The sequence below is a fragment of the Haliotis rufescens genome, unplaced genomic scaffold (assembly GCF_023055435.1).
Source record: "Haliotis rufescens isolate VD_foot unplaced genomic scaffold, xgHalRufe1.0.p SCAF_12, whole genome shotgun sequence".
In the NCBI taxonomy this organism is placed as follows: Eukaryota; Metazoa; Mollusca; class Gastropoda; order Lepetellida; family Haliotidae; genus Haliotis; species Haliotis rufescens.
The window spans coordinates 15,305,527-15,317,598 of record NW_025963802.1 but is presented as its reverse complement, the minus strand read 5'-3'; the positions used below and the strand labels follow the sequence as shown (position 1 = coordinate 15,317,598).

Sequence of the window (12,072 nt, the reverse complement as noted above, 5' to 3'; positions counted from 1 at the left end):
GGCACCATGAGCATCGAGGCTGTCTGGCGACTCTTCAGCCCTTCGGCCAGTTCTGGACCCACAATTCAATATTCTGGGGGTGGGGGTTTGGTTGGAACTTTTGTTGGAGAATGTATTGTCGGTCACCGCTTCAAAACCATGAAATGTGGGACCAAACATTGTCTACTTCAGGACATCCATTATTTGTTTTGTTAAGACATGAGGACAATATATTTTTCTTTTCATTCTGGAACAATTTATTTGTTTCAAACAAAATTCTAGACCCCTATTAAATTTCACATTTTCGGAGAGGTGCGTCCCTTGGGCACCCCAGACACCCATGATCGTGGGTTCGAATCCCGGTTCACCCCTATTATGTTTCTAGGTTCGTTACATCAATCCCGTGCTCGTGGGTTTCACCTTTAAAGTTTGAAACGTCAAATATCTGCATCACTTCAGGTTTGTCTCCCGCATTGAGGTGACACGCCGTGATATAGCTAGAATATTGTTTAAAGCGGCGTCAAACCAAACTCACTCCCTGAAACGTTCGGTCCTTTATGACAAGTATGGGTAATGGTAGAATGCTCCCCAGCCCTGACGCTTCGCCTCAGCTAGCTTGCTGTACAAATCTTATGCAGCATTAACGAGTATGCGTTACAGAGACAGTGGACTAGTCTAGAGCAATGGGGCCATTGGAGAAATCAGGACATTAATAGCGGCGTAGATTGATGATGCTTCTATGACGCAGAACACACATCTCCTTGATGCTGTTATTGACAGCAGGTGCGCTCTGTGAGCACGTCATGGTGATGAAACATTTGTCATTCCTCATCCCATCTTTGTAGTCGAGATATTTAGTGGCAGCAGCAATGCGTGAGACGACCCGGCGGATAGTTTGTGAGTGGTTGGTTTTTAAGGGTATTATCAACATGATGAGTTAGTCTGGTGACCTAACGCATCAAAGTCAAACTTGCTCTTTGTCAAATACTCATGTTATTTCATTTTGTGGGGTTTTAGCACCGACAGACTCCGGTTTAAAGATTTTATAAGGAATACATATTACCTAAGGTAGGCCTATAGTATTGTATGCCTATACATATATAGTAATGTTTATAAAAACGGCAATGCCAGAGAATAACCAGTCTCGATTATCCCCCGAAAACTTTAGCGCAAACTAGCGGTGAAAATTACATGAATGGATCACTGACAATCAGTCGTGACACCAGGTGTTCGAGAAAAGGGTTCCGAAACTTTTATAGACTGTCAGAAGTGTATTCTGCCCCAAACGTATTATAATATGTTTGCCGTGGTATTGAGAGATACTATATGAATTAACAGTTTGATTTTTATTTCAAGCTTTTGTAACTCAAACATATCTTAAAGGTCGACAAGGGGGCCTGGCTGGCCCAGTCGTCTGAGTGAGTGAGTGAGTTTGGTTTTACGCCGCTTTTAGCAATTTTCCAGCAATATCACGGCGGGGGACACCAGAAATGGGCTTCACACATTGTACCCATGTCGGGAATCGAACCCGGGTCTTCGGCGTTACGAGCGAACGCTTTAACCACTAGGCTACCCGACCGCCCCCCAGTCGTCTGAGGTCCCACAATTCGTTGTGCAGAGTTGCGTCCTTTAGACACGTCAGAAACCTATGATCGTGGTTTGAATCCCGGTTCGCCCTATTATGTTTCAAGGGGGGACGTGTGGGCATGCATCAATTCGGGCTTTCCACTCAAATCAAGTTGACACGCAGTAATATGACTGAAATACTATTCAACGTGGCGTAAAACCTAACTCACTCACTCACAAAGTATGGTTTTACGCCGCTTTTTGCAATATTCCAGCAATATCACGGCGGGGGACACCAGAAATGGGCTTCACACATTGCACCCATGTTGGGAATCGAACCCGGGTCTTCGGCGTGACGAGCGAACGCTTTAACCACTAGGCTACCCGACCGCCCCCATTCACAAAGGGCGTTTGACTGCGCTGTAGGTCTACACCTCCAAAACAATGCATGTCACGACGCTGCCGTGCCGCTGTGCAGATATTCTGTCATACAGCCACAAAACAGATCAATTTCTGTTTAAGACATAACCTGCTTAATTGATTTTCTCAAGCGCGGGGGCAAAATAAATATATACAGCTGGCTGTTAAAACAAATCCTTGCAACCATTACTGACATGGCTATGAGCCGGGAAGATCAGCTGTATGATCGTGTTGACAGAAAACACACATCGCTGCATGTTTCACAGTGATCGCTCTCGACTATGGTCACTTAGCCCCACAGTGAAACCAAGTAAAAGCTTTAAAGAGATATGATGGGTTTCTTTCTAGCTTACATAATGCGAGTCGTTATTTCGTTTGTTCATATTGGCGAAGCTCAACCTGAATCTATAAAACACGCAGTTGTGTCTTCCTTGTAATCGTAGTAAAGCCTCTATGAAAGTAGTTGACGATAGCCTTAATCATGTTTTCGTAACATCGTTATATCATCATAGCTGCGTGGGCTGGACGTTTGGTGGCCTGCCTGAGGGCGGTTAGGTGAAGTGAAACACTGCAGTCAGCAATATTGCCGCTATATTACAACAGGTTGTACATAAGCCATCGTCCTAAGCCATAATTGCAGCTGACACACAATCAGTCACGTCACACATTCATGTCACACAATTAGTCACTTCACATAATCAGTCACGTCACACAATCAGTCACGTCACACAATCAGTCACGTCACACATTCAAGTCACACAATTAGTCACGTCACACAATCAGTCACGTCACACAGTTACGTCACACAATCAGTCACGTCACATAATCAGTCAAGTCACAGTAAAGTCACACAATCAGTCACGTCACACAATCAGTCACGTCACATAATCAGTCAAGTCACACAGTCAGTCAAGTCACACAATCAGTCACGTCACACATTCAGTCAAGTCACACAATCAGTCACGTCACACAATCAGTCACGTCACACAGGAAGTCAAGATACACACTTAGTCAAGACACATAATCAGTCACGTCACACAATCAGTCAAGACACAGTCAGGTCACACAATCAGTCAAGTCACACAATAAGTCAAGTCACACTATCAGTCACGTCACACAATCACTCAAGACACACAATCAGTCAAGTCACACAATAAGTCAAGTCACTCAATCAGTCAAGTCACACAATTAATCAAGTCACACAATCAGTCAAGTCACACAATCAGTCAAGTCACACAATCAGTCACGTCACACAATCAGTCAAGTCACACAATAAGTCAAGTCACACAATTAATCAAATCACACACTCAATCAGCCTCTTCTGAGGACAAGCATGGCTTACTAAGGACCTATTCTACCCCCGAATATACATTTTAAGATATAACGTTCTAGCGTCGTGTTTTGTTTTAAAATATATAACACAATAACCCAAACTAGTTTCCAACGACGTGTAAACATAATCGACCAGACCCTTTCCATACCCAACAGAAATGTCTGCCAACATCAGAGTCGACTCTATCATGAGCATGTGTTTATGAATCACTATCAAATAGTGTAAGTTAACTTGTATCAGAAACATACTGTAATTGCTGTTTGGAGTGAGTGAGAGAGTGTGTATGGTCTTACGCCGTTTCTAGCAATATTCCAGTAATATCACGGCGGGGACACCAGAAATGGGCTTCATGTCGGGAATCGAACCCGGGTCTTTGGCGTGACGAGCGAATGCTTTAACCACCAGGCTACATCAACGCCCCAATTGCTGTTGGAAACCAGCACGTGTCTGTTATCACAAAATGAGTTTCTTTAGGATGAAGATACATGTACTTCTTCACCAGACGCACGTGATAGCAGTTGGTGATCTGGTCGGTTGTTCTGTGAGAGCAACTGCCAATGTTGAAAAATTGCCTCTGAGTCATGTTTTGATCATATTCCACATGTTCACACTATGCTGACTGCCAATTACATTATGCAATATGCACACACTTCTATTTTTATAATATTCAGAACCAATTCAGATGTTCGTTATTTGGAATACCACGTGTTTCACACTCGGTAGTGAAAATATTCTGAAGAGATAAAGATAAAAAATACAGCAAGGCTTGTTCCACGTGTGTGGGTTTATCTTCAAGGTTATATTGTGTTTTCCTTTGAGCAAATTTTGTTACTGAACTAAAATTAAACCTAATATGAGGATAAAATAATTCTGCCCAATAGTAGATAAATAGAGTTGGTTGTAATGCATAATACTTCGGCTGTAGACCCGTGAAGATCGGGGTAGGAGAGGTTCAGCAACTCACTCTGTCCGTAAGAGGCGACTATGCTTGTCGTAAGAGGCGACTAACGGGATCGGGTGGTCAGGCTCGCTGACTTGGTTGATGCAAGGCAATTGTATTCCAATGGCGTACATCGATGCTCATGATGTTAATCACTGGATAGTTTGGTTCAGACTCGATTATTTACAGACCGCCGTAATATAGCTGGAATATTGCTGAATGTGGCGTAAAACAACAAAAACAAATAAACAAACAAAACTTCTGCTGTAATGTACATTAGTAATTAATAGTATGAGCTATACATGTGATGAGCGAGTTGGGTTTAACGCCGCTTTGAACAGTATTCCGGTTATACCACGACGTTTCACCTTGATGTGGGAGGATTGCCCGAAGAGATGCAGGTCTCAGACGTTAACCACTTTGATGAAACCCACGAGCATGGTTATGGAGCTGACAAACCTAGAAACATAATCGGAATGAACCGGGATCCGAACCTACGACTATAGGTTTCAGGTGTGCCCAAGGGACGCAACTCTGAAAAGCGAATTACGGCGCCCCAGACGACTGGGCTAACAGTTCGCCAATGTTATGCAGACATGACAGGGAGGCAAGTGAACCATGTCTATGTTAGTCACTTCTTGTAAATACCTGCGTCCTTGAATCTCGTGGCTCGATTTTCCCAACTTTCCATTTTAAGCTTTGACAAAAGAACCAAAATAGCGCCGTTCAGTCCTAAATAGATGAATCCATCAGCAAAACTAGCCGCTGAATGCGGATATTATAGTCCTCCATTTATGTCTGCATAACGCCCGGATGTCCAATTTGAACTTCCGCCACTAAAGACTTCCGTTTCCGGTTAATCCACCTCTAAGTAATCAAAACCGTACGAAGGCGGGATATTGGCTTTTCTCATCAAATCGACGCTTCTAACCCTACGTGTGCGTCATTGGTGATCAGCTGTACAAATACGGCATCAGAATATAGGCACTGCAGTGACCATCGCGTTGACCAAAACCGTCCATTAAAGTTCTATCAATTGCCAGCAAGAAGATGGTTTGAGCTGTGGATAACACGACTTGATCCATAATCTGATAGCGTCATGCCAGGGAACGTTTCTGTTTATATAGTGCATCACACAAAATTGGGGAAAATATGAATGTATTTGCAGATCGGCCTGTCTGGCATTGACTGATGTTATGATTGATTCGTGACTGTCTGGATTAAAGGGTGTAGCACTTAAGCGGCTTTCACTAGCTTCTTGAAAGACGATAACCTTGTGGCCATTCATCAATGATAACGTCCAGTGCCCACTGCACATTTTCTTCTGATACACCAGACTCCTTATATTGACTCGTTTGTGCTAATGGCCTTGAGAAACAATAGCTATATTCATCCTCCGGTAAGGGGCGGTCGGGTAGCCTTGTGGTTAAAGCGTTCGCTCGTCACGCCGAAGACCCGGGTTCGATTCCCGACATGGGTACATGTGTGAAGCCCGTTTCTGGTGTCCCCTGCCGTGATATTGCTTGAATATTGCTAAAAGCGGCGTAAAACCATACTCACTCACTCACTCCTCTGGTAAATTCAAGTCTACACATGCTATGGCCGAGTGAGTGAGTTGGGTTTAACGCCGATTTGAACAATATTCGAGTTACATCACGGCGTGTCAGCTTAATGTGGGAGGGAAGCCCGAAGTGACGCAGGTCTCGGAAGTTTATCACTTTGGTGAAGCCCACGAGCACGGGTATGGTGCTGACATGTACCCTCATATCTTAGTTTTATATTTGGTGTTCTTTGTCAGTTGATTGGACGAGGAATAAGTATGCTATTGAATTAAACATAATGGCATGATTTGGTATCGAACACGTTCACGATTTTGCATAACGCAACGGTATACATATTTATTTCGGTGATATCGACCATACATGAAAGTGAATAGAATCTAAAAAAGTGGGAATCCTAGCATTGTTGGCAGTCCTAGCAACTTTGATTTGATTCGATTCGTCTTTTTCTGTCTTTTATGGTAGCTATGGGGAGGACATTTTCAAATTTGACAAAAACGATTGCGATGCAATTCCCCATTTTTAATTGTACCATGTGTTCCGTGTTTTTTGCATGTGAACACTTGACTTTCCTTTGCATGTCTTTGTGACGGTTGCCACCGGCGGAGCAGGATACGCTCACCTTTTCGCGAACGCCTGATATCATCAGTATTGAGTAGTGATTCATTATCACATACTCTTGATAAAGTAGGAATCGTATAACATAATCCTTCTTTACCCCGCCTATTTCAGCGTGGCGCTGGCTGACTGTATGTCATCGTATCCGTTTTGTGTGGATTGATGCTCACACTATCAACCACTGCCATGAATACTGTACATGGCATCGTGATATGGCTGTAATATTGCCGACTACACCGAAGAATCCCATTCCCTCCAGTATAAAGGATATATTAAGTAATGTGAGTTTACCCATGGGGACCCGGGGTAGAATGTGTCCCCAACCCCGGGCAACCTGTTGTTGGACGTTCGAGGCGACCGAATTTGGCTGCCCGTGGGTCGGGAAGATCCAGGACAGAATTATTCTTAAGCAACCCATGCTTATCGTAGGAGGTGACTAACGGGATCGGGTGGTCAGGCTGGCTGACTTGGATGATGCATGTCATCTATCCTAATTGCGTAGATTGATGCTTATGATGTCAATGATTTGGTTATCTGGTCGATTATTTACAGACCGCCGTAATATAGCTGGAATATCGCAAGAGTGTGGCTTTAAACAACAAACATGTGAATTTAGCACTTAATCTCAATGAAAAGTTACATGGTATAAAGGTTTAGGAATGATGATGATTCAAAGGTTACCTGTTGTCGTTGACGGCTTCGATCGATCCGATATGAGTGATATTTATTTGAAGTTTGTTGTGTGTTGCCTTTCTGTTATTGAATACGAAAGTCATATTGCCGCGGTGAAACATCCGTTAACAGTCAGTGATTGAGTATGGTTTTACGCCGCTTTTAGAAATATTCCAGCAATATCAAGGCGGGGGACACCGGAAATGGACATGCAAGGTTTCGTTCTACACCGCGCGTCACTATTATGAAGTCACACGGCTCATTGTGAATCAAAAGATACGACGTTGTGGAAAAGCGGAAAATTCCATGACAAAATGAGGTCCCTAAAACTTGACATACACCCTGTCTGTCAATTTCCGTCCTGTTTTCTGCCCAAAATGTATTGTCACACATGACTAGAAGTAAACTACATGTAACCTACAAGTGTGCATGTCCTTATTTTAAAACGCCTACCGTAAATGCTTAAGTGAGCGAGTATGGTTTTACGCCTCTTTTAGCAATATTCCAACAATATCACGGCAGGGGACACACACACACATTGTGGGAAATCGAACTCGGGTCTTCGGCGTACGAGACAACGCTTTGACCACCAGGCTACCCCACCACCCCACATCCGTTAACAATAGTTGGCAATGAGATTGCAATCATGTTGTGCAGTTGCACTGTGATATCAGATGGGACGCTCAAGTGGACACGACCTGGCGCATACAGCTTCAGTTTTGCCACGCAGCGTCATCCAAACCAATCTCAATACGACGACCACGGCAACAGCAAACCACCGGCACAGCTGAGTATTCATTATTCAAGTCATGGTTCAGAATGTGGATCCAAGTCCACTGATTGATGTTTGATGTGGTGATCTGGGGAGGAGATATCTCATGTTTAGCACGGCAGGATATTATCGGGGGAACACAGAACGCTTGTCACACATGTCTTGTAACTACTCACGTGCTCCCATCAGCTCCCAAAGTTTGACACTGCATCTGTGATGCAGTCCTGGGTTATCCCTGAGCGTGTTTGTTGGTCCTTTGACAGACGGACAGCATGGCATTACTGACATTCTGGCATCTTTTGAAATAATTTTTTAATTTAAAAAGTGAGTGATTTTCATTTAGCAAAATCGGAGCCATTACAGCAGGGACATCGTGAATGTAATCCTCGCATTGTGTTCATGCAGAAGAACCGTGTGTAAATGTGCTGATCAAACAACATCTGAAATATGGAAATAAAAGCGACAAAGCCCTTTCCCTTTTCATAAGAAGTCTATGCCGAAAGCAAAGTCGATTGTACGATTCCGACTACATCATGAGAATGTATTTGTGAATCACTATCAAATTGTGAGCATACCAGGTATTCGCGAAAAGGTGGAAGTACCCTACCCCAATGGCACCCGTCACAAACACATGCAAGTCAATTGTTCACCTGAAATAAACACATCCACATGTCTACCAAAAAAACTTTTGTTGTAGGACACTCTTTGAAATCTTGGTCGAAAGAGCATGCCCTATTGTACCTCAAAAGCTGTGACACCAATGGCTGGAGCTGCAGGAATAGTGCTCAACAAAGGGAAAGCTGACTACTGGAAAGTTGAAGTCATCCCTCTTGGCATGCAGTCTTGCGGAGAGTGTTTTGTCACTCTGAATCTTTATGCAAAGACCCAAATATGAACCAGATAAGGCGGCCTCACTGGTCTCCTTTATTTCTAGTTCAGGGGGGTAAATCAGTGGAAGGGAATTGGCTATTTAATGGTTATTGAACGATACCAGACCATCGATATACCTGAGGCTAAAGTTAACTTCTTAGGCAAATTACCTTGGTTTAACTTTGCCAACCCAGCAGAAATTCTGATTCATATGCATAAAGGAACAGATGTGGAAGAAGGGGAGCACAATTGGTGCCCAAAGGGATGCACACGTCAAGTCTAAATGTCTTACTACCAAATTTGACATAGATGTTATCAGTGAGGGAGTACAGCTTTTCACATCGTGTTTTCCCGGTAGACGTCAGATGGCATTTGCTTTCATTTTTGACAAATTACCCTTTCCTCTGAAAATAGATATGTAACTCTAGGTATGGCCGTGGCTAAATTGGGGCGGAAGTCCGGGAAGAGAATCGAGTGCACACTCATCCATTGACCGGGGTAATGATGCTGTTAGCTCTTTGAGCATGCGTCAAAGGATGGCCTATAGGCAATATAACAACTGTCCATTTATAATTATCATTATTGTTTTGTTGTCGTTGTTTTTTAAATCTTTATTCACATTTCAAATAAAATACAAATGTGTAACATTTCATCAATTATACATCATTCAAAAACCATTATCATTATTGTTAGCTGACTTAGGACAGTCGTATCCCTGAGATCGCTTTGTGAAACGTGACCCAAATCTCTTTCACTCTACCCCATCCTGTTCTTCCTCTGATAGACACAATACTGATACAATCTTATATTTCCATAAATATACAACGTCTGAAGGCAACTGTTTTGACATGACATTGACTACCCGTGAAGATCCGGGGTAGAATAGGTCTTCAGCAACCCATGCTTGCCATAAAAGGCGACTATGCTTGTCTTAAGAGGCGACTAACGGATCGGGTGGTCAGACTTGCTGGCTTGGTTGATGCATGTCATCGTATCCCAATTGCGTGGATCGATGCTGATGATATGAGTCACTGGATTGTCTAGTCCAGACTCGTTTATTAACAGACCGCCGTGATATAGCTGGAATACTGCGGCGTTAAACAACAAACAAACAAACAAACATAAGAAACCCACATGACATTGACATAACAATGGCACGCACTCCACGGCGCCGAGCATCATGAACACTATCAAGCAAGGGAATCGATCAAATCAACATTATACATTTAATCACGTACAAGTATGTCGTTATCTACTGATTAGAACCAATAAGACGATAGTCTCTTATTCCCCTCTTAATCCAGTGTCCTCTCTTAAACCAGTGTCCCCTCTTAAACCAGTGTCCATTCTTCAACCAGACCCAAGCTTACAGCAGTCAGTCAGTCAGCCTCTGGTTTCTCCTTGCACAACCAACTAGGATTTAGCTCGCTGCCCAGAAGAGCCAGAGGGCTATCCACTCTCGTCAAGGCAATCGTTACCGATAATTTACTATCAGAATTAATAGAGCTTTACTTCCATTCTAGAATTGCCATTTGCAGAAGTGAGTTACAACTCTCCCGAGTCTTTATTTAGCCGTTGCTACATGGTGTTGTCGGATTGGCTCCACACATTACGATTCGTGTTGCAAGTCCCCGCTAAACTCTCAGCCATGCCCATCCCGGCATGTCCTGCGACACAGCAGAGTTGCCGATGGACAAAAATAGAACCAAAATCTCATGGAGCCTCGTTTTCGGAACTGATTAATCTCGTGACCAAATAACACCGTGTTGTATGACGGTCAGCCGTGCTCGGGGTGATGTGCCAACGAACTTCTGAATTAAGTTGACCTTTTCTGACCGTATCGTAATCAGCTTTTGTTGATTAAGGAACCGACCACCTGGACAGAGAAAGTTCTGAGTGTTCTCCTGTGTGGTTTTAATCAGTGAGTGAGTAACCTGGTTTTAACGCCGCTTTTAACAGTTATATCACGGCGTGTCAACGTAATGTGTGAGGAAAGCCCGACGTGATGCAGGTGTCAGACGTTTGCGACTTTGGATAAACAAAGGAGCGCGGGTTGGGTGCTGACAAACCTAGAAACATTGTCGAGGCGAACTGACGAACCCCGAATCACAGCTCTCTGGTGTGCCTCGCGAATTGCAGCGCCTCAAACAATTGGGCCACCCAAGCCCCCTGATTTAATGAAGAGGGGACGCGTGTGACCGAGGGTCACCGTGCAAGGGCCGGTTATTTTGGGTTCGAATCCCAGTTTCGCCCACTTATGAACCATGATGTGACTGGGTCCAATGGATTTTTATTTGCTTTGGTGAGTTGCGTCCCTTAGATGTGACAGAATCCGTTTCTCATTGGTTTGAATACCATATTAAGCGAAATATCATGTTGTAAACGTATACGACCTGTGTTACTCTTGGATCTTTTTATGTCGTTTAAAACCGCTTAAAACTAAACTCACTCTCTGAAAATATGGTAACTCAGATAATTCAAAGAGGGGTGGAATAATTTACCCTTTACTTTCTCGAGGCACCTAGTACCCTGTGATATAACTGAAATACTTTAAAATGTCAAAGCGGCATATTAAACCAAACTTACACGGATGTGAAAGAATGGTTGTATTAGCGAGTGGGCGAGTCGGGTTTTATAATTTTTTTCTCAATATTCCAGCCCATGTGAGACACTTCTGCTAATGGGCGTTGGAAGAGGGTTATATTAATTATTTCAAAGGGCCCTGGTATGCACTTATCAGTAGCGTTCAAGCACAGGTGAGATCCTTCCTGGAAGCTGGTGTTAGAAAGTGTATGTATTAATGAAGGGGCCACGGATGCATCTGTGACCCAGCGTTCCAGGTGGGTCCAGAACTTAATTCCTTCCGGAGGTGGTAGTTCCAATTGACTCGCAAAATGTTCGATGGTAAGGCGTCACACGTCAATACTCACCTTTCACCAACAACCCACCATTGTGCCACGGTCTCCATCAAGTATTTAACACTGGATCAGCAATAGTCCAGCAGTTTTGGCCCGACAAACCAGTGGTCAAAATTGTGTAGGGCGTCCCGTGAAGATCCGGGGTAGAATAGGTCTTCAGCAACCAATGCATGTCGTAAAAGGCGACTATGCTTGTCGTGAAAGGCGACTAACGGGATCGGGTGGTCGGGATCGGGTGGTCAGGCTCGCTGACTTGGTTGGTGCATGTCATCATATCCCAATTGCGTTGAGACCCGTGAAGATCCGGGGTAGAAAAGGTCTTCAGCAACCAATGCTTGCCGTAAAAAGCGACTATACTTGTCGTAAGAGGCGACTTACGGGATTGGGTGGTCAGGCTCGCTGACTTAGTTGATGAATGTCATCGT

The 12,072-nt window shown here is 43.7% G+C and overlaps 1 protein-coding gene across 1 annotated transcript in view; it reads left to right on the top strand.

Moving 5' to 3' along the window:
- Positions 1 to 12,072, top strand: part of LOC124146085 (guanine nucleotide-binding protein subunit alpha-11-like) — a 169,632-nt gene that overhangs the window by 55,281 nt on the left and 102,279 nt on the right. The gene's annotated exons all lie outside the window — the stretch shown is intronic.